The sequence below is a fragment of the Hemitrygon akajei genome, chromosome 2 (assembly GCF_048418815.1).
Source record: "Hemitrygon akajei chromosome 2, sHemAka1.3, whole genome shotgun sequence".
Taxonomy (NCBI): domain Eukaryota; kingdom Metazoa; phylum Chordata; class Chondrichthyes; order Myliobatiformes; family Dasyatidae; genus Hemitrygon; species Hemitrygon akajei.
The window spans coordinates 100573167-100594781 of NC_133125.1; the positions used below are offsets into that span (position 1 = coordinate 100573167).

General features: G+C 42.2%; 1 long non-coding RNA gene across 1 annotated transcript in view; it reads right to left on the reverse strand.

The window, feature by feature from the left end:
* The window catches only part of LOC140714706 (uncharacterized), a 66885-nt gene that overhangs the window by 6313 nt on the left and 38957 nt on the right, over positions 1-21615 (reverse strand). The window lies entirely within an intron of this gene.

Sequence of the window (21615 nt, forward strand, 5' to 3'; positions counted from 1 at the left end):
GGATGAACTTCGGATCATTCGGGAGGCAGAGGCAGAAATAAACAGGAGTTTCAGGGAGATAGTCACCCCTAGGAGTCAGGAGACAGGTAGTTGGGTGACTGTCAGGAGAGGGAAGGGGAATAGACAGGAAGAGCAGAGCACCCCTGTGGCCGTTCCCACAACAATAAGTATACCATTTTGGATACTGTTGGTGGGGACGACCTACAAGGGACAAGTTGCAGTGGTTGCATCTCTGTCACTGAGACTGGACCCTCAGCTCAGAAGGGAAGGAGGGAAAGGAGATTAGCAGTAGTGATAGGGGATTTGATAGTTAGGGGGACAGGTAGGAGGTTCTGTGGAAGATATCGAGAATCCCAGATGGTCTGTTGCCTCCCTGGTGCCAGGATCCGCGATATCTCGGATTGAGTTCTCAGTATTCTCAAGAGGGAGGGTGAGCAGCCGGATGTCGTGGGCCATGTAGGGACCAATGACATGGGTAGGAAGAGTGAGGAGGTCCTGAAAGGCGAGTTTAGGGAGCTAGGTGCCAAGTTAAAGGACAGGACCTTCAGGATAGCATTCTCAGGATTGCTACCAGTGTCACGTGCAGGTGGGTTTAGAAATAATAAGATAGTGCAGATCAATATGGTGCAGGAGGGAGGGCTTCAGATTTATAGATACTTGGGCAGTTTTCCAGGGAAGGTGGGACCTGTTCCGGTGGGACGGTTTACATCTGAACTGGAGGGGGACAAATATTCTTGCAGGTAGGTTTGCTAGAGAGGCTGCAGTGGATTTAAACTAGATACAAGGGGGGAGGGGAACCAGAGTGTAGGAACAGATGTATGGGAGAAGGAAGAAAAAGAAGACAATAAAGTTCTTTGTACTGTTAGAGATAAACAGAGAAGAAGAGGTGGAGAATTTCTTAAATGCATTTATTTTAATGCTAGGAGCATTAAAAGGTGGATGAGCTTAGAGCATGAATTGATGCATGGAAATATGATGTTGTAGCTATTAGTGAAACATGGTTGCAGGAGGGGTGTGATTGGCAACTAAATATTCCTGGATTTCATTGCTTCAGGTGTGATGGAATCGGAGGGACAAGAGAGGGAGGTGTTGCGTTGCTTGTCAGAGAAAATGTTACAGCGGTGCTCTGGCAGGATAGATTAGAGGGCTTGTCTAGGGAGACTATTTGGGTGGAATTGAGGAATGGGAAAGATGTAGTAACACTTATAGGGGTGTATTATAGACCACCTAATGGGGAGCGAGAATTGGAGGAGCAAATTTGCAAGTAGATAGATATTTGTAGTAAGCACAGGATTATGATTGTGGGAGATATTAATTTTCCACACATAGACTGGGAAGCCCATACTGTAAAAGGAATAGATGGTTTGGAGTTTGTAAAATGTGTGCAGGATAGCTTTTTGCAGCAATACATTGAAGAACCAACTAGAGAAGGGGTAGTGTTGGATCTTCTGTTAGGGAATGAAATAGGTCTGGTGACAGAGGTATGTGTTGGAGAGCACTTCGGGTCCAGTGATCACAATGCCATTAGTTTCAATATAATTATGGAGAAGGATAGGTCTGGACCCAGAATTGAGATTTTTGATTGGAGAAAGGCTAACTTTGAGGAGATGCGAAAGGATTTAGAAGGAGTGGATTGGGACAATTTGTTTTATGGGAAGGATGTAATAGAGAAATGGCGGTCATTTAAAGGTGAAATTTTGAGGGTACAGAATCTTTATGTTCCTGTTAGGTTGAAAGGAAAGGTTAAAAGTTTGAGAGAGCCATGGTTTTCAAGGGATATTGGAAAGTTGGTTAGGAAAAAGAGAGATATTTACAATATATATAGGCAGCATGGAGTAAATGAGGTGCTCGAGGAATATAAAGAATGTAAGAAGAATCTTAAGAAAGAAATTAGAAAAGCTAAAAGAAAATACGAGGTTGCTTTGGCAAGTAAGGTGAAAATAAATCCGAAGGGTTTCTACAGTTATATTAATAGCAAAAGGATAGTGAGGGATAAAATTGGTCCCTTAGAGAATCAGAGTGGACAGCTATGTGTGGAGCCAAAAGAGATGGGGGAGATTTTGAACAATTTATTTTCTTCGGTATTCACTAAGGAGAAGGATATTGAATAGTGTAAGGTAAGGGAAACGAGTAGGGAAGTTATGGAAACTATGACGATTAAAGAGGAGGAAGTACTGGTGCTTTTAAGGAATATAAAAGTGGATAAATCTCTGGGTCCTGACAGGATATTCCCTAGAACCTTGAGGGAGTTTAGTGTAGAAATAGCAGGGGCTCTGACAGAAATATTTCAAAAGTCATTAGAAACGGGGATGGTGCCGGAGGATTGGCGTATTGCTTGTGTGGTTCCATTGTTTAAAAAGGGTTCTAAGAGTAAGCCTAGTAATTATAGGCCTGTCAGTTTGACATCAGTGGTGGGTAAATTAATGGAAAGTTTTCTTAGAGATGGTATATATAATTATCTGGATAGACAGGGTCTGATCAGGAGCAGTCAACATGGATTTGTGCATGGAAGGTCATGTTTGACAAATCTTATTGAATTTTTTGAAGAGATTACGAGGAAAGTTGACGAGGGTAAAGCAGTGGATGTTGTCTATATGGACCAGTAAGGTCTTTGACAAGGTTCCGCACGGAAGGTTAGTTAGGAAGGTTCAATTGTTAGGTATTAATATTGAAGTAGTAAAATGGATTCAACAGTGGCTGGATGGGAGATGCCAGAGAGTAGTGGTGGATAACTGTTTGTCAGGTTGGAGGCCAGTGACTAGTGGTGTGCCTCAGGGATCTGTACTGGGTCCAATGTTGTTTGTTATATACATTAATGATCTGGATGATGGGGTGGTAAATTGGATTAGTAAGTATGCAGATGATACTAAGGTAGGTGGCATTGTGGTTAATGAAGTAGGTTTTCAAAGCTTGCAGAGAGATTTAGGCCAGTTAGAAGAGTGGGCTGAACGATGGCAGATGGAGTTTAATGCTGCTAAGTGTGAGGTGCTACATTTTGGTAGGAATAATCATAATAGGCCATACATGGTAAATGGTAGGGCATTGAAGAATGCAGTAGAACAGAGTGATCTAGGAATAATGGTGCATAGTTCCCTGAAGGTGGAATCTCATGTGGATAGGGTGGTGAAGAAAGCTTTTGGTATGTTGGCCTTTATAAATCAGAGCATTGAGTATAGGAGTTGGGATGTAATGTTAAAATTGTACAAGGCATTGGGGAGGCCGAATTTGGAGTATTGTGTACAGTTCTGGTCACCGAATTATAGGAAAGATATCAACAAAATAGAGTACAGAGAAGATTTACTAGAATGTTACCTGGGTTTCAGCACCTAAGCTGCAGGGAAAGATTGAACAAGTTAGGTCTTTATTCTTTGGAGCGTAGAAGGTTGGGGGACTTGATAGAGGTATTTAAAATTATGAGGGTGATAGATAAGAGTTGACGTGGATAGGCTTTTTCCATTGAGAGTAGGGGAGATTCAAACAAGAGGACATGATTTGAGAGTTAGGTGGCAATAGTTTAAGGGTAAGACGAGGGGGAATTTCTTTACTCAGAGAGTGGTAGCTGTGTGGAACGAGCTTCCAGTAGAAGTGGTAGAGGCAGGTTCGGTATTGTCATTTAAAGTAATATTGGATAGGTATATGGACAGGAAAGGATTGGAGGGTTACGGGCTGAGTGCGGGTCAGTGGGACTAGGTGAAAGTAAGCGTTCGACACAGACTAGAAGGGCCGAGATGGCCTGTTTCCGTGCTGTAATTGTTATATGGTTTATATGGTTATAACATATCCAATTCTCCTTTGAAGGTCATTATTATTTGAAGGCCAAATGTATCTACATTTTAATCAGAGAGTCCCTAATCTCAACCATCTCCTCCTCTCTCTTTGGCAGAAGGAGCTGTTTCCACTCTGTGGTCTCTCAGTTGGTTACTGACAGGAGATAGAGACATTTTCACAGGTGAGACAAATGTGCTTGATGGATAGGTAGCATGGTAAGTGTATGCTTTACCATCAATTTATTTTTGGACTTCCAAAGAATAAATTCAAGGTACTCCATATCATCCCAACTGTTCCTCCATTTTGAGTGATCCGTGACCAGGGATTCCCTTCAGCAAACTTCCATAGATGTGTAGAGGAGAGTATGTTGACTGTCTGTATCACAGCCTGGTATGGAAACACCAATGCCCTTGAATGGAAAATCCTACAAAATTAATGGATATATTTCAGTCCATCAGAGGCAAAGCCCTCCCCACCATTGAGCTCATTTACATGAAACAGTTGCAGGAAAGCAGCACCCATCATCCGGGACCTCCACCACATAGGTCTGGCTCTCTTCTCGCTGCTGTCATTAGAACGAAGGTACAGGAGCCTCAGGACCCATATCACTAGGTTCAGGAACAGTTATTACCTTCTCAACCATAAGCCTCTTGAACTTGCCCCTTCACTGAAATGTTCCCACAACTTATGGTTTCACTTTCAAGGACTCTTCATCTCATGTTTTTGGTATTTATTCCTTACTTATTATTATTTCTTTCTTGATTTATGTGCACAGTTCATCTTCTGTGGTCTGACTGAATGCCCAAGATAGTGTTTTTTCATTGATTTTTGTTATAGTAATTATCCCATAGATTTATTGAGTATTTCCACAGGAAAATTAATTGCAGGGTTGTATATGGTGAAATATATGTACTTTGATAATAATTTTTCTTAGAGATATATTTTTGATATGGCTGCATATTGGTTGTTATGGAATTTCCAATTGGAATTCTGAACCATTGATCCAGAAATAGATATTCCCAATACCTACCATCTACCTTGAGTGGTGGGCTGGAGATATGTCTCTACTAAGGGAGGTGTAAGGCACTCCTTCCCCCCACTAGCCTGCAGGTCACCCTTGGGCAAGGTGTAGCATCTGCTTAGTCCCTTGATCAGGGTCACGTGAAGCCATAGGAGCAGGTGATGGATGGTTGAGTGAGCAGCTGGTGCACGTCACAAGTCCTGGCTATGTGATCACTGACGCCAGGCAGACAATCTCTGAGTACTGATAGTATCTGGGGTCAGCCGTCTTGTAAAGACACTGCCAGAAGAAGGCAATGGCAAACCATGGAAAGCCCATGATGGCCCACGTCATACGACACAGTGCATAATGATGATGATGGCCACCCTGTGTATGGAATAACTTGTTCCCTCAGGGCCCCTTTATGTCTTTCCCTTCTCACCTCATATGCATTCTAGTTTTAGACTCCCCTGCCCTGTGACGGTCCATCTTATCTATGTTCCTCATGATTTTATAAACCTTTCTCAGGTCACCCCCTCCGCCTCCTACAAAGAAAACAACCGCAGCCTATCCAGTGCCTTCCTATAATTCAATCTGCCCACTCCCAGCAACATGCTGGTAAATCCTTCCTGCCCTCTTTTCAGCTTCGTGCCATCCTTCCTACACGTGACTGGAGCTGCACGTATTGCTCCAAGTGTGATCTCACAAACGTGGTATAAAGTTCAAAGTTACATTTATTATCAAAGCATGTGTACTTTATACAACCTTGATATTTGTTTTCTTATAGGCAGCTACAAAACACAGAAACCCAATAGAACCCATTAAAACAAAAGACCATCAAAACATCTAATCTGCAGAGGAGAAGAACAAATCATACAAACAATGGAAGCAAACAGCATTCAGGATGAAGTTCACAAAGCCAGGCATCACTGCAGCTGATTTAGATATCAGCTATAACATGATATCCCAACTCTTGTACTCAATGCCTTTGCCAATGGAGGCAAACATAGCATTCACTTACTTCACCATCCTGTCGAACTATGTATCAGAATCAGGTTTAATATCATTGGCATATTTCGTGAAATTTGTTGTCTTTGCAACAAGAGTACAATGCAATATATACTGTAATAATAAAAACTGAATTTAGAATAAATGAATAGTGAAAAAAGTAATGAGGTATTGTTCATGGGTTCCATGTCCATTCATAAATCTGATGGCAGAGGGGAAGAAGCTGTTCCTGAATCACTGAGTGTGCACCTACAGGCTTCTGTACCTCCTTCCTGAAGGTAACAATGAGAACAGGGCATGTTCCTGGTTGATGGGGGTCCTTAATGATGAATGCCTCCTTTTTGAGGCATCACTTGTGAAGATGTCCTGGATGCTGCCGAGATTAGTGTCCATGATGGAGCTGACTGAGTTTACAACTTTATGCAGCTTCTTCCAATCCTGTGCAGTAGCCCCCTCCCCCGCCCCATATAAAAATGGTGATGCAGCCAGTTAGAACATTCTTAATGATACATCTATAGAAATTTGTGAGTATCGTTGGTGAGATACCAAATTTCCTCAACCTCCTATTGAAGTGTAGCTACTGTCATGTCCTCTTTATAATTGCATTAATATGTAGTTGTGTTGCCACCTTTTGAGAACCATCTACTTGTTGTTCTCTCTGTTCTGCAAGAGTCCCCAGGGCCCTGCCATTTGCTAACTATATTTTGACCTGCTTTAACTTCCAAAAGTACACTACTTCACACTTACCTGAGTTAACTTTTATCTGTGATTTTTTTTTTGCCTATTTTCCTAGTTGATGCTGTACCTTTAAAAACAACCTTCTGCACTCCCCCCTGCACCACCTGTTTGGTGATATCTTCATTCTCATTCAAATTTTTATGATAATTCTAAAACCAACATAAGCTGTCTGTGGATCTTAAAAGACTTACAAAATGTAATCATCCATACATAGTGCTATTACCAATGAACTGAGTTGTTATAACATCATCTTCTTCGGATTGAGGAAGGTTTGCATCCACTTTATAGGTTCTGAGATGACCAAGAAGCCCCACAGACCAGGAGATAATTGATGGGATGGGTGGATATTTGTCAGGTATTGTGCCCCTTCCACCATTTATGCTAAACTCTGTACTCCCATCACATGGGCTTGGGGTTCTCAATGTCTTCCCAAATGTCCCTACTCCATTTCAAGAATTTGCATCTTTTCAAAGAGACTTGAAGAACATCAGAAGAATCCCTTCCCTCGACAGAGCTCAGAACAATGTGCATGCTTTGGGAGTCTGATCAGTATAGCTTGGCAAATAGAGTCAACAAGTATAATTGAGACCTCAGTGCTGAGCACATTGGTCTGAAAACAATCTCTGACGTCATCTTACGGAAGGTTTTGATTAATCTTGTCCACACTGTTGGTGGTTTTTTCTTTCCAGTCACTTGAGGTGCCTGCAGTGAACAGTCCAAATCATGTGGGAGTACAGTGACACAGCACTTGGATATGGCCCAAGGGCAGAGAGGGAGGGAGAGACTGAAGTAGGTCAACAGTTCACTGACTTTAATGAGAACAGCAGCAGAATTTAATGGAAAAGAAAAACAATAAACACTAGGCCAACAAGGTCATTAACTAAAACTCTCAAGCTGAAAGTTAAATGCCAACACTGCAGCTGAAGCAATAACTGAATACCAAATGGATACCACACTTTGAAGGCACCAGTCAAAATGGTAGTCTTCTTTCCCGGACAAGGATGAAGGTAAACAGGGAGGGTAATGTTACTGTGCTTTTGGTCAACTCTCAACAAGACTAGAACAAAAGGAAGGGAGTTAAATACCATCAAAATTCAACATTAATGTGCATACTGTCATGACCTCAGCCCCCTCCTTCAAGAGAATCGCAAGATCGCTATTAATTCGGGTCTTGGACCCAGGAAATGAGAGACAATGCCACGGAGTTGACCATTGTTCTTAGAGGCACCTGTGTGAATTGCAACTCTATAGTACGTGCCAGATATCAGGGACATGGACACCCTCGGGCAATGTGGTGTGGGGATGGCCTCACCCTAGATTGACATTTACAAATCTGCCAGCCATGATAAAAAGGAGACTGCTGGAGGCGGTACTCCAGCGACGCACTAGACGGACACCATCACTCATTCCTCTCGTAATAACGGGAAGCTGCTCGGAAGCCACGTGTGATTCGGATCCCCTAGCTAGGGAATCGAGTGGCTAATAACCCCGAAAAGGAGTTCGGACGGACAACGAGGAACTCCCGTTCTCGATCTCACGCTTTGAGTCCAGAAGGCTGGCAAGTTTATTTTCTCTCTCCAACCCGTGAACACGCAGCGGTCCCTCAAGCGGCAAAAAGCCTTCATGAACTGGCGAGACTTTTATATTTCAATTGGACAAATCGTTCTACCCCTAGACAACGATAGAGCTCATTTTTGATTGATTATTACTACACCTATGCTTTAGATTGAATTTTGACGATGTATATGATCTGAATGTTTTGTATTAACCATACGTTTGTGCCCCTTTATAAATAAAACATTTGAAAATAGTAGCACCAGGCTTCAGGGACCCATCTATCTTTGCTGGAAAGTCACCCGGTTACTGGGGAACGTAACAATACTCACAAGTGAGCTTGCTGAACCTATTCTGCTCCCCAACTGCATGGGCGCGTAAACTGGGCAGTAGAGTCCGGGATTGTGACAGACAGAGATCACTGTTGTCCAGTAGATTTGAGTTCAGTGCTCAGTCTGAGGCCCTGATCGTCAGACTCTCAGTTGGCTAAAGGCTATGCTGGTTTACTAAAGGTGAAGGCATTCTTGTTACCGTCACAGACATGATATAGCATCATAACATCTTACAGGTACATAACCAATTCAGGGGTTATATTAACAGAGCTGATTTCTGGAATGATTTAAATCTCAAATCCACTGTAGCGCACAATTTCACTCCATCATAATTATTCCAGTCTGATTCTTTTTCCCCCCACAGCATAGCGGAGAGGGATTATTTTAACAAAAAAAAATGATTTTAACAAGAAAAACAGAAATAGTAGTCAAGAGTCAACCACATTGGCAGCCTCGTGTTAAATCTAGCCAAAATGGGTACTGTTAGAAATTTTCCTGTATATTACTGACCCAAATGTGTTTTAATACAGTAATTTAATAGTGTCACAGTGGCCATTACTTGTTTATAATTACAGTTTTTATTTAATTACATGAATTTAATTGCCCCACCTCATGAATGTAGGATGTGAACATATATTTGGACCTCTGTTCCAGCTTTCTGTATAGAAAAGCTTCCTCTGCAGGGGGTATTTGGCACTCTCATGAACTCTGAGCAAGGATTCCCAAACCTTGGTGAATGGTAAGGGTTCACGGCATAAAAATGATTGGGAACCCCTGACTCAGAGGCATGTGGAAAACAATGTTTTTAAGTGATGCATACCATCCATGCCCTCCACCCCCACATTTGACAGATTGGGTGCCTGTTCCCAGTTCTGGCAAGGAATCCTACAAGACGCATCAGGGTGCCTAGTATGTTTAGTCACCAATGTTATTCTAACTTCCAGAAAAATTTGTCCCTCAGCTTCTCTCAATAAGTAATTAAAATTAGCGAGTTAGTGAATTCTTCTAAACTGAACATAGAGTGGCTCAAAAAAATATTGAGTTCACAATCTTCACTGTTGGTTGTTTAGCCTCATGTCAGAAATAGTGTTTGTTATTTAGACAATTAAACACTTGCAGAATGGGAGTGGCCACATACCAAAGGCTGCATTCACGACAAGAAAAATGAGGTACTAGAATATGATAAACAAGAAATTCTGCAGATGCTAGAAATCCAGAGCAACGTAGAAAAAATGCTGGAGGAACTGAGCAGGTCAGGCAGTATCTAAGGAAATGAACAAACAGTTGATATTTCGGTCCGAGACCCTTCATCAGGACTGGATAGGAAGGGGGAAGACACCAGAAAAGAAAGGTGGGGTGGAGGGGGAAGAGGTTAGATAGTAGATGAGAGGTGATGCCAGGTGGGTTACTAGAATATCATTTCTGACTGTTACATGATCTGCTTCAGAGATGTGGCAGGACAGGAAGTACAGCTTGGATTTGGGACAGCAAGTCTGCAGAATCCAGAAACACTGTCCCACAACCATCTTCATCCACTTGAAAGTACCACAATTTTCCCCAGCTCATCCTGGGGAGAGTTATCGGAGCACTGCTCGAACAGCCAGCTGAGCTTTCACTGACGCCAGTGGTACCCAGGTGAATCAGAATATAAAACTTCACAGCATATTTTAGAACATAAAATATGGAACAGTACAGCACAGGCCCTTCAGCCCACAATATTGTGCCAAACTAATTAAGTTAGTAATCAAATGCCCAATTAAACTACTCCCTTCTGCGTAGACAATGTCCGTGTCTTTCCAGTTCCTTCACTTTCATGTGTTTAAAAGCCTCTTCAATGTCACTATCATATTTGCATCCATTACCACCCCAGGTAGCAGAGTCACTCTGTGCTTTTAAAAATAACTTCCTTGCACATCTCCTTTGCACTTAACTCCTCTCACTGTCAATGCATGCCCTCTGTATTGGTCATTTCAACTTTGAGAAAAAAGAATACTGGCTGTCTATCTATGCCTCTCATAATCTTATAAACATCTATCAAATTTCCCTTAAAACTCTACTGCTCCAGAGAAAACAACTCAAGTTTATCCAACTTGTCCTTGCTAGCACATGCCCTCTTGGTAAAACCTCTTCTGTACCCTCTCCAAAGTTTTCACATCCTTCTTATAATTGGGTGACCAGAACTGTACGCAATACTCCAGATGTAGACTAACTAGAGATTTATAAAGCTGCATCATAACTACCCTGCTCTTGAATTCAATTCCTCAATAATAATTTTTGAGCCACAGTTGTGTAGTCGTTAGCGTGACTGTTACATTCAGAATTCAATGGCGGTGCCATCAGTAAGGAGTTTGTATGTTCTCTCCATGAACTGCGAGGCTTTCCTCCCACAGTAGGTTAATTGGTCATTGTAAATTGTCCTGTGATTAGGCTAGTGTTTTAATAGGTGAGATGCTGGGTGGTGTGGCTCACTGGGTCAGAAGGGGCTGTTCTGTGCTGCATCCCTACATAAATAAGTAAATGCAAGCATGCCATTTGTCTTCTTCCTACAATTACAAAGAAAGCCAAGCAGCGACTCCACTTCTTTAGGAGTTTGCGAAGATTCAGCGTGACATCTAAAACTTTGACAAACTTCTACAGATATGCAGCGGAGAGTATATTGACTGGCTGTGGTACAACCTAGTGTGGAAACACTAATGCCCTTGAATGAAAAATCATACAAAAAGTAGTGGATATGGCCCAGTCCATCACCATTGAGCATATTTACATGAAATGCTGTTGCAGGAAAGCACCATCCATCGTCAGGGACCCCCACCACCCAGGACACACAGTCTTCTCGCTGCTGCCATCAGGAAAAGGTACAGGAGCCTCAGGACTCACACCACCAGGTTCAGGAACAGATACTACCCCTCAAAAATCAGGCTCTTGAACCAAAAGGCACAATTTCATTCAACTTTACTTTCCCCATCATTGAAATATTCCAATGAAAGTGAGCTAATTGACTCACTTTCAAAGGTCTCTTAATCTTATGTTCTTGATATTTATTGCTTATTTATTATTATTTCTTTCTTTTTGTATTTGTACAGTTGTCTTTTGCACACTGGTTGAAAGCCCAAGTTGGTGTGGTCTTTCATTGATTCTGTTATGGTTATTACTCTATGGATTTATTGAAAATACCTGCAAAAAAATAAATCTCAGGGTTGTATATGGCAACACATATGTACTTCAATAATTTACTTTGAACAATGTATGGACCCCTTACATTTGATTTCTCAAAGTGCAGCACTGTACATTTGTCTGGATTAGAGACCATCTGTTCTTTTCTGCTCATATCTGCAGCTAATCGATATTCCTATCAATCCTTTGCCAGATGGTTACCCTATCTACACCACCAATCTTCATATTATCTGCAAACTTACTTACCCAGCCATCAGTGTCCTTATCCAGGTCATTGATAAATATCACAATCAGCAGTGGTCCCAGTAAAGGTCACTGCAGAGTGCCACTAGTCACCAGCTGGAATGAATCTCATCGGCCATCTCTATTGGAAATACAATTCTGAATCCAAAGGGCAAATTCACCATGGATCCCATGCATCTTAATCTTCTGAATGAGCCTCGTGTGAGGGACCTTGTCAAGCACCTTCCTAAAATGCACGTAGACAATGTTCACAGCTCCATCTTCATCAATCACTTTCATTACCTCCTAGAAACTCAGTCAAGCGCCTTCCTAAAATGCACGTAGACAACGTTCACAGCTCTATCTTCAATAATCACCTTCATTACCTCCTAGAAACTCAGTCAAGCGCCTTCCTAAAATGCATGTAGGCAACGTTCACAGCTCTATCTTCAATAATCACCTTCATTACCTCCTAGAAACTCAGTCAAGTTAGTAAGATGTGACTTGCTCTATACAAAGCCATGCTGACTGCTACTTCTGGTAAGATAGCAGCATGCTTGCACGCAGTGATTTCTACGGGGTCAACCAAAGGTCTTATTGCCTTTTTTTAATGTACTTTTTAACGATCGCGAGATCCTACTGGACATTAAGGAGCTAAAGTACTGCAGGTCTACCCCATCTGCGAGTTGCTCATTGGCAGAGAAACTGAAGGAGCTGAACTTGGTGCCGAACGCGATGCTGCTAGCAACGGAGAAGTCGCTGCGCGAAGGAGGTGTGCGGTCTAACAGCCAGTAAATTTCTTGGTCACTTTTCTTGTGATCGCAAGACCCGTTTGGACATTGGTGGTGCGGAATGTTGCCATTCCAACTCATTGGTTTATTAGCGGATGGCAGGTCAGCTGTGTCCTCAGTCATAGCAAGGACTAGGCCTCAGGCAGCAGTGTCAGCTGTTTGTAGCCACCCAGTGGGTGGGGTCAGACTCAGGTGCTCCAGCGGTGTCGGTGCTACCCCCTACTGTTCTCTGGGCAGAAGACAAACTGTATTGTGTTTGAAAGCAGACTGCTACAACATTCATGGACTCGGAGACCTGGACTATGGTTTTTTTGTGTGTGACTGTATTCTACTGCTATCTTACATGTGTCTTGTGCTGTGTGTGAATGTTGGCACTGTGGTTTGCACCATGGCCCTGGCGTAACACTTTTGTTTGGCCGTATTCATGTATATTTGACCATGAACTAATTAGGCCACAGTTTTCCAATTTCTCATAAATCCTATCCCCAAGAATCCTCTCTAGTAACTAACGTGAGACTTACTGGTCTATTGTTTCCAGGGGATTTCCCTGTTTTACTTCTTGAATAATGGAACAACATTTGCTATTTACTGGTCTTCTGAGACCTTGTCTTTGGTTAGAGAGGCCCCAGCAATCTCTTGTCATGCCTTTCTCAATAACCTGGAGTATATTCTATAACTCCCTGGGGGTTTATCCAGTTTAGCGCTCTGAGAGGCCCCACACCACCACCTTCTTTATTTCCAAATGCTCTAGAAAATTAGCATGCTCCAAACTGATCTCCTTATCCTCCATGTTCTTCTTAGTAAACACTAATGCAAAGCCCTCATTTAGGGCCTCTGTCTCCAAGCATATGTTCTCTCCATTTTGGAGAGGTCCTACCTGCTCTGTAGGTATCTTCTTGCTCTTGATGTATGTATAGATTGCCTTGGGATTCACTGTAATGCTACTTCTTAAGGGCTTTAATGGCCCAACCTGGCTTTCTTAATTCCCTTTGAGTTTTTGTTTTTGCTTCTTTATAATCCTCAAGGGTTCTGTTTTCTATTAATTTCCAAAAATCTGTATATAAATCCTTTTTCTTCTTGACTGAATTCACCATCTATCTTGGCATCCGAAGTCCTTTGACTTTGCCATCCTTGCCCTTCCTTCTTACTGACACTGTCCTGTCCTGTACTCTGTGCATTTGCCCAAAACCGGCTGTACCTAATTAACTCTCCCTAGTTGCTGCCTAATGCTCTCACAATTTGCCGGCTTCAGTTCAGTACTCTTAAGCAAAGTCTATACTTATCCTTAACCATAGCTACCTAAAAAGTTAAGGAGTTGCGATTACTGTTCCCTAATTGTTCTCGGATTGAAAGGTTGGTCACCTGGCCAGGCTCATTACCCAGCACAAGGTCCAGTATGCCCCCCTCCTCTTGTTGAATTGTCTACATATTGATTTAAGAAACTGTCCTGGATGCACCTAACAAATTCTGCCCCATCTAAACCTTTTGCAGTAAGGTGGTCTCAGTCTATATTAAGAAAGTTGAAGTCTCCATTACAACAATGCTGTTTTACTCCTTTCCCTCATCTGCCTTCATATCTGCCCTTCTATGTGCTGGTGGCTATGGGGATCTATAGTATAATCCTATCAGAGTGAGTGCACATTTCTTACATTTGAGGTCTACCCATATACCTTAGTGGACGAGAGCTCCATTATGTCCCACTCAAGTGCAGCTGTGATATTGTTCCTGATTAATAGCATGACTACCCAACACCCCTTCCCTCACCCAAAATCCTGATTTCCTTTTCTATCTTTTATAAACTGCCAACACTCCGGAACATTAAGCTTCCGGTCCTGTCCCTCGCTCAGTTCTGTTATGGTAATATTTTAAGAGAAATATTTTGGGAGATGTAGAAAGCACTTTCTGCCAGTTACATCACTGGCATTTAGGGCCGCAATAAAAGTCCTCCACCTCTGGTGGTGTTCAGGGTTTCCTTCATCATGTCAGTCGCTCGGTTTTCACTACTGTCAATTCCAGGTGGAGTGTCAGGAAAGCCATCACACTCAGATGTAGAAGGACTCATCATTGCTGTTTCCATAACAATTTTGTTTGACCAGTCAAGTTGTTAGCCCTGAGCTGAACCCCAAACTTGGAGGACCTGTGGACCCCACTTAGTCTGGCCTCTACCCTCTGACCTGCTTGGCCCAGGTAATCCTGCCAAAACATAACGCCCTGACTCCAGCCAACATAGCTACCTCAGATTTAAATCTCCATGCTATGCTAGAAATGAAAAAATAATGAATATCGGATATATTTTGCTTGATAGATCCCCCCTACACACTTTTTTAAAATTTAACCTAACAATATCTATGCAGAGCAGATTTATAATCAATGTTTTCTATACCTCAGGTGGTCCGTTTAGAGAATCTTGTATTGGGGTTGTTATATACCCCTAGGGTTAATTTTTTTTTCTGTGGACTGTCACTTTAAAATGCGAGAGAATTAGACTGACTTTTAGACATTGTTGGATTTCTGCTGACTGCAGAGTTGCTTGGTTACTATGGTGGAGAGAAGTGGAGTTATTTGATGGACAATCGAATGTTATGGTACCCTGTTTACTTTTTACAAGGACAGTCACAGACACACAATTAGAGTCAAGATGTATTCAGTCAATGGAAGACACCAATGAGTCGGTCACTGGTTTAAACTTCCAGTAGCCCAAAAGGGGTGAGTTGAGATCGATCCAGAGTATTGATGAATAACTCTCACCAGTGCTGCAACTAGAAGTAGTTTGCAGAGTGGAGAGGAGAGGAAGGTTTGAAACAGAAGAAATTTAGTGACAAAGAGATCACTGTTTAGACTCTCTCTCCAAGTAGCCTGTAGGGGTGAGTTTGTTTCTATTCGGACACGAAAGTGTGATTGTCACGTAGTTAATCCACAGGAGTGGGTTCTCTGGTGAGGGGAAACCTTTGTGAATACCACATGTGTGTTTACCCTTTTGTCTGGGTGTGGTAGTTTACTGAAGAAAGACACCCCTGTGACAAATCACTGTTGGAGTTATTTCGTATGTCGTGGAACTGGATAAGTGGCTATCACGTTGTGTGATTGGGGTAACCTTGTGGAATCTACCGGTGTGTCGACCCTTGCCTGGGTGGTGGTTCCCTTGAAGATGGTCCCCTTTGTGATAAGCTACTGTCGGTGATACTTCGTGTGAGGATTCAGAGGACAACGGGAAGATCGACAACACCTGGTTGTTTGAATTACAAATATCTCTCTCACTGCAAATTCCATAGATTAAACTAAACTGAACTTTCTTATGTAACTCTTGCCATCCAAGCTTTAATGAGTTTGGGAGTTATATTTACACACATATATATGTATAACATTGCTATCTCTTGATTTACCTGGTCTAAGTTACTCTATGACGTAGTTACTAATAAAGTAGTGATTTGTTAACAGCAAAACCAGACTCTAGGTGTGTTGCTGCTGATCCTTTTACAGGGTTGCATTACGTAGCAGGGTAAAAACAGTATCCATTTTTGAGAAGTAACACACACAAAACGCTGGCAGAAGTCTGGTAACCTCCAACCCGATAGCATCAATATCGATTTCTCCTGTCAGCGAACAAATCTCCCCCTCCCCTTCCTCTATTCCTTCTCACCTGCCTATTACTTCCCTCTGGGTCCTCTCCTCATTCCCTTTCATTGTCCACTCTCCTATCAGATTCCTTCCTCTCCAGCCCTTGACTCTTCCCACCATCCTGACTTCACGTATCACCTTCCAGCTAGTCACTCCCCGCCCCCCACACACAATTCAGGCATCTTCTCCCTTCCTTCTCAGTCTTGAAGGTGGTCTCAGCCCAAAATGTCAACTGTTTATTCATTTCCATAGTTGCTACCTGACTGCTTTCGGGTAGATGGAGCTCATCCGCCCGGGAAGGCAGTCCATCTAAGAGGGAAAACTCTGATTTCAAACCTTCACTGCCTTGCAGCCATACCCACTCATGGGAAAATCAACATGTACAAACAAGCTGGATGAACTCAGCAGGTCGGGCAGCATCCGGTGAAATGAGCAGTCAACGTTTCAGGCCGAGACCCTTGACTGCTCATTTCAACGGATGCTGCCCGACCTGCTGAGTTCATCCAGCTTGTTTGTGTGTGTTGATTTGACCACAGCAGCTGCAGCATACTTTGTGCCCACTTATGGGAAAGGCTTCGGGAGTAAACCCTGAGGACAAATCCAGAGCTGGAGTCCCTAAGGCAGACCGACGTTGCCTTCAATCTCGCTCTGGCAACTCCTGCGACGTCACTGATGCCAAGTGACGTCTCTAGGACAACATCGGTGGCATGGAGAGGGGAGACCTGCTGCTTGGGCAACTGCCAGTCTTCCATACAACCTTGCCCAGGCCTGCGCCCTGGAGAGGACACTCGCAAGACTTTCCAGGCGCAGATCCGTGGTCGCGTGAGACTAATGGATGCCATCACCTGCCTGCCAAGTTCCTCCACCGTTTTGTGTGTGTTGCTCTGCACTACCAGCAGCTGCAGAAATTTCATGTTTGTTATCTTTGAGAAGCTTGATAGAAATAAAGTTCTGAAGAGTTACCAGTAAGAAAAGAATCTGAATCTTCAATTCCACTGCAATTAGTCTTCTTCTGTATATTGTGCAGTGTCAAATAGTTTGAAGGAAGTTGAAGACTCTGATGGCTTAAAGTAAATCGGGACTCATCTCGAAAAGTTAACAGAACAAGTTGTGACACAATTGTCGCAATATTATTTGCTTGCTTTGCTTTAAAAAGAACACAAAAAAATGAACAAAATGCTGGAAATACTCAGCATACCAGACTTCAGATTTCACCACCAGAAAAAAATTCAGTACAATGACCCAGTTAACTTACTTGAAATACACTGTAACTGTTTGTGAAAATTGCTTCCTCTTCCAAAGACCGTGCTTATCTGAACATAAATCCAGTAATAATATTTTGTGAACTCAACTCAATTCAAGATTCTGTCAGAGTGCTACATGTAGCTTTGTAGAAATAGAATTTTTCAGTGTAGAATTCAGCATCATCTGTTTTGTTTTCATTTCTGAAGAATGAGGTTGCAATAATCTCTAGATTATATAAAAATATAGTGAATTTGCTGAAGATGAAAATATATTTATAAAGATAATAACAGACGTTTTCTCCTGAGAAGCAGAAGTTGAAAATGAAAATCAAAAGGGGAAAAAATTGCTGATGTTGGAAATGTGAAATACAAACCAAAAATACTGATTAGACCACATCTGTGGGAAGAGAAAGAGAGTTAACTTTTCAAGCTAAAGACCTTTCATCAGAACTTGGAAGGAGATAAAAGAAGCACTTTAAGCCGAAGGGCAGGGGATGTCACTGGGGTGACACTGGATATAAACTGTAAACAGACTAAATGATCATTAAGTGAATGGCAGCAGTTAGAGAGTGAGAACTATCAAGAACATAGTTGTGAAATGCAGTGCCGGAGGTTCAGTCCATGCATGACCTCCAATTCCAGAAAGAAATGAAACAAACAAGTTAAGGTAATATCAAAAAAAAATTGTTAACTGATACAGATAGATAAATTAGCTAAAGTTGTAGAATTCAATACTGAGCCCAGAAGTCAGAAATGAGATGTTATTGCTCAAGCATGAACTGGGCCTCACTATAACAGTGCTAAAGTGCAGAAGGTCATGGTGCAAATGGGATGGAGATATGAAGTGGTAGATAACTAGAAACTAAGGATCTCCCCTCCAGACTTAGTGCAGGTCCTCTACATAATCACCCAATTTACCATAGACCACGAGACCACAGATGGACAAGGGAAAATACTATCTTAGATCTAGTCCTGTGCAATGAGACAGGTAAGATTTAATGATCTTGTAGTCAGGGATTCTCTTGGAAAGGGTGATCATAGTATGATTGAATTTCGCATTCAGATGGAGGATGAAATAATTAGATCTAAAACTAGTGTATTAATGCATGAACAAGGGAGACTGCAATGGGATGAGGGAGGAGTTGGCTAATGTGGATTGGGAGCACAGGCTATTTGGTAGGACAGTTGAGGAACAGTGGAATACTTTCAAAGATTTTTCACAGGGCTCAACGGAAGTATATTCCAGTCAAAAGCAAGAACAGTAAGTGTGGGGAGAGCCAGCCTTGGATAACTAAGGAAATAAAAGATTGTATCAAATTAAAAGCTCATGTGTACAAAGTCACAAAGAGTAGTGGAAGACTGGAGGATTGGGAGAACTTTAAAAAGCAACAGAGAACAACTAAACAAGAAATAAGGAAAGGGAAGATAGAGTATGAAGGTAAATTAACACAAAATATAAAAACAGCAGAAGTTTTTATAAATATATAAAACAGAAAAGGGTGGCTAAAGTCAACGTAGGTCCCTTGGAAATTGATATTGGGTGATAAGGAAATGGCTGAGGCATTGAACGACTATTTTGCGTCAATCCTCATGGTGGAGGACACGTCTGGAAGGCAGAGAGTTGTTATAAATGGGTGTTTCTCTGGTTGGCAGTTAGTAGTGATGGGGTGCAGCAGGGGTTGGTGCTGGGCCCAAGCTGTTTACCATTTACATTGATGATTTGGAAGAAGGGACTGAGTGTAACATAGCAAAATTTGCTGATAACACTAAACTGAGTGGAAAAGCAAATTGTACAGAGGATGTGGAGAGTCTGCAGAGGGATATACTGTAGATAGGTTAAGTGAGTGGGCAAGGGTCTGGCAGATGGAATACAACGTTGGTAAATGTGAAATCATCCACTTTGGAAGGAATAATAGAAGAGCAGATTATTATTTAAATGGTGAAAGATTGTAGCATGCTGTTGTGCAGAGGGACTTGGGAGTGCTTGTGAATGAATCACAAAAAGTTGGCTTGCAGATACAACAGGTTATTAAGAAGGCAAATGGAATGCTGGCCTTCATTGCTAGAGGGATTGAATTCAAGAACAGGGAGGTCATGCTGCAACTATACAGGGTACTGGTGAGGCTGCACCTGCAGTACTGTGTGCAGTTCTGGTCTCCATACTTGAGGAAGGATATACTGGCTTTGGAGGCAGTGCAGAGGAGGTTCACCAAGTTGATTCCAGAGATGAGGGGGTTAACCTATGAGGAGAGATTGAGTCGCCTGGGACTATACTCTCTGGAATTCAGAAGAATGAGAGGGGATCTTATAGAAACATACAAAATTTTGAAAGGGATAGATAAGAAAGAAATAGGAAAGTTGTTTCCATTGGTAGGTGAGACTAGAACTAGGGGACATTGCCTCAAGATTCAGGGAAGAAGATTTAGGACGGAGATGAGGAGAAACTGTTTTTCCCAGAGAGTGGTGAATCTGTGGAATTCTCTGCCCAGGGAAGCAGTTGAGGCTTCTTCACTGAATATATTTAAGATAGAGTTAGATAGATTTTTACATAGCAGGGGAATTAAGGGTTATGGGGAAAAGGCAGGGACCATCCCCATGTTTACGGACAGCTGAGTTTACGGACAGATCAGCCATGATCTTATAGAATGGCGGGGCAGGTTTAATGGGCCGCATGGCCTACTCCTGTTCCTATTTCTTATGTTCTTATATGAGCAGAATTAGGCCACCTGGCATCACCATTCGATCATGGCTGAATTATCATCCATCTTAATCCCATCCTCCTGTCTTCTCCCCATAATCTTTGACATCCTAACTAACCAAGAACCTACCAACCTCTGCTTTAAATATACCAAATTACTTGTCCTTCACAGCTGTCTGTGCCAATGAATTCCACAGATTCACCACCCTCAGCTAAAGGAACTCCTCCACATCTCTGTTCTAAAGGGATGCTAGGGGACAAAACCTATCAACTACCTGAAAAGCAATTTGGATCCACTCAAATTTGCCTACCGGAGCAAAAGGTCTACATTGGCTCTTCAGCCAGCCCTGGAACATCTGGTGTGTTTGGTTTCTCCAATGCAGAAGAGACTACTGAGTGGAGAAGAGTCTCAGGAGACGGCAGGTGCTGCAATCTAGAGCAGGTGATCAGACTCCAGCTGTTGTCGCCTTTATGTCTCCACTCATCATCCTCCAGCCTGCCTCTATCTTCAACACAGCTGAAGCTTCCGGTGAGAAATGACCCGATTGGAAGTCACAAGGTTATGAAAGTACTTGACGGAATGGCAAAGGTGCCTCCACCTGGAAGCACCATCAATAGCCTCTATACTAACAAATCCAATAAGGAATTCAGGAAAATCTCCTTTACCATAATGTGGGAGAAGTCTCAGGTAGAACATTGAAAATATGCAGGAGGCAGAATAAACACTTGTATGTTAAATTAGGGAGCAAATTACCAATTTATGTACTATACACTCCATAGCAGCCAATTCTAACCAAGCCAAGTGCCACTGCTGCTACCCCCACAGAAGCACCCTCAGCTCCAATAGTAGTTCCAAAGTCGAAGATGTGTATTTGATCCCTTGATTAGCAATTAGCAAACGTACAATCTTGAGGCAATTGAAATAAGGGAAAGTAAACGTAATTCAGCAGTCAACAAAAGATATAACATCCGTCGGCCCTTAGTACTGAGCAAAGCACGACTATGTAACCAAACCCTTTATTTTTACCTACGGGAGTAGATACCATAATAAACACAGAATGCAATGCAGGTAGAAAACAGATGCATAGTTCCTACACACTCCATGCAAATCTAAACAGATTGACTGGAAATCACAAGTGTTAAATGATGGGGTAGGATGTGAGTGGGAATATATCTTACAGAAGAATGACAAATATTAAAGTAAGTTACATTAAAACATGATCACTTGAAAGAATTTCTGAGAATCAGCAATTTGAACTTTATCCATATGTAACCCTCGGTTCGGCTAGCAGCTTAATATAGGGGGTGATAGCCCCCAGCCCAGCCAAGCTTAAAAAATCTTGTTTGGGTGGATGCTTTGCGATGTGTCCCCTGTTACAAATCAGTACCACGAAATAACAAACAGTACACAATATGTGATTAAGCGATTGGGCTTTATAATTCTTAATTTGACTATATAGATAGTAAA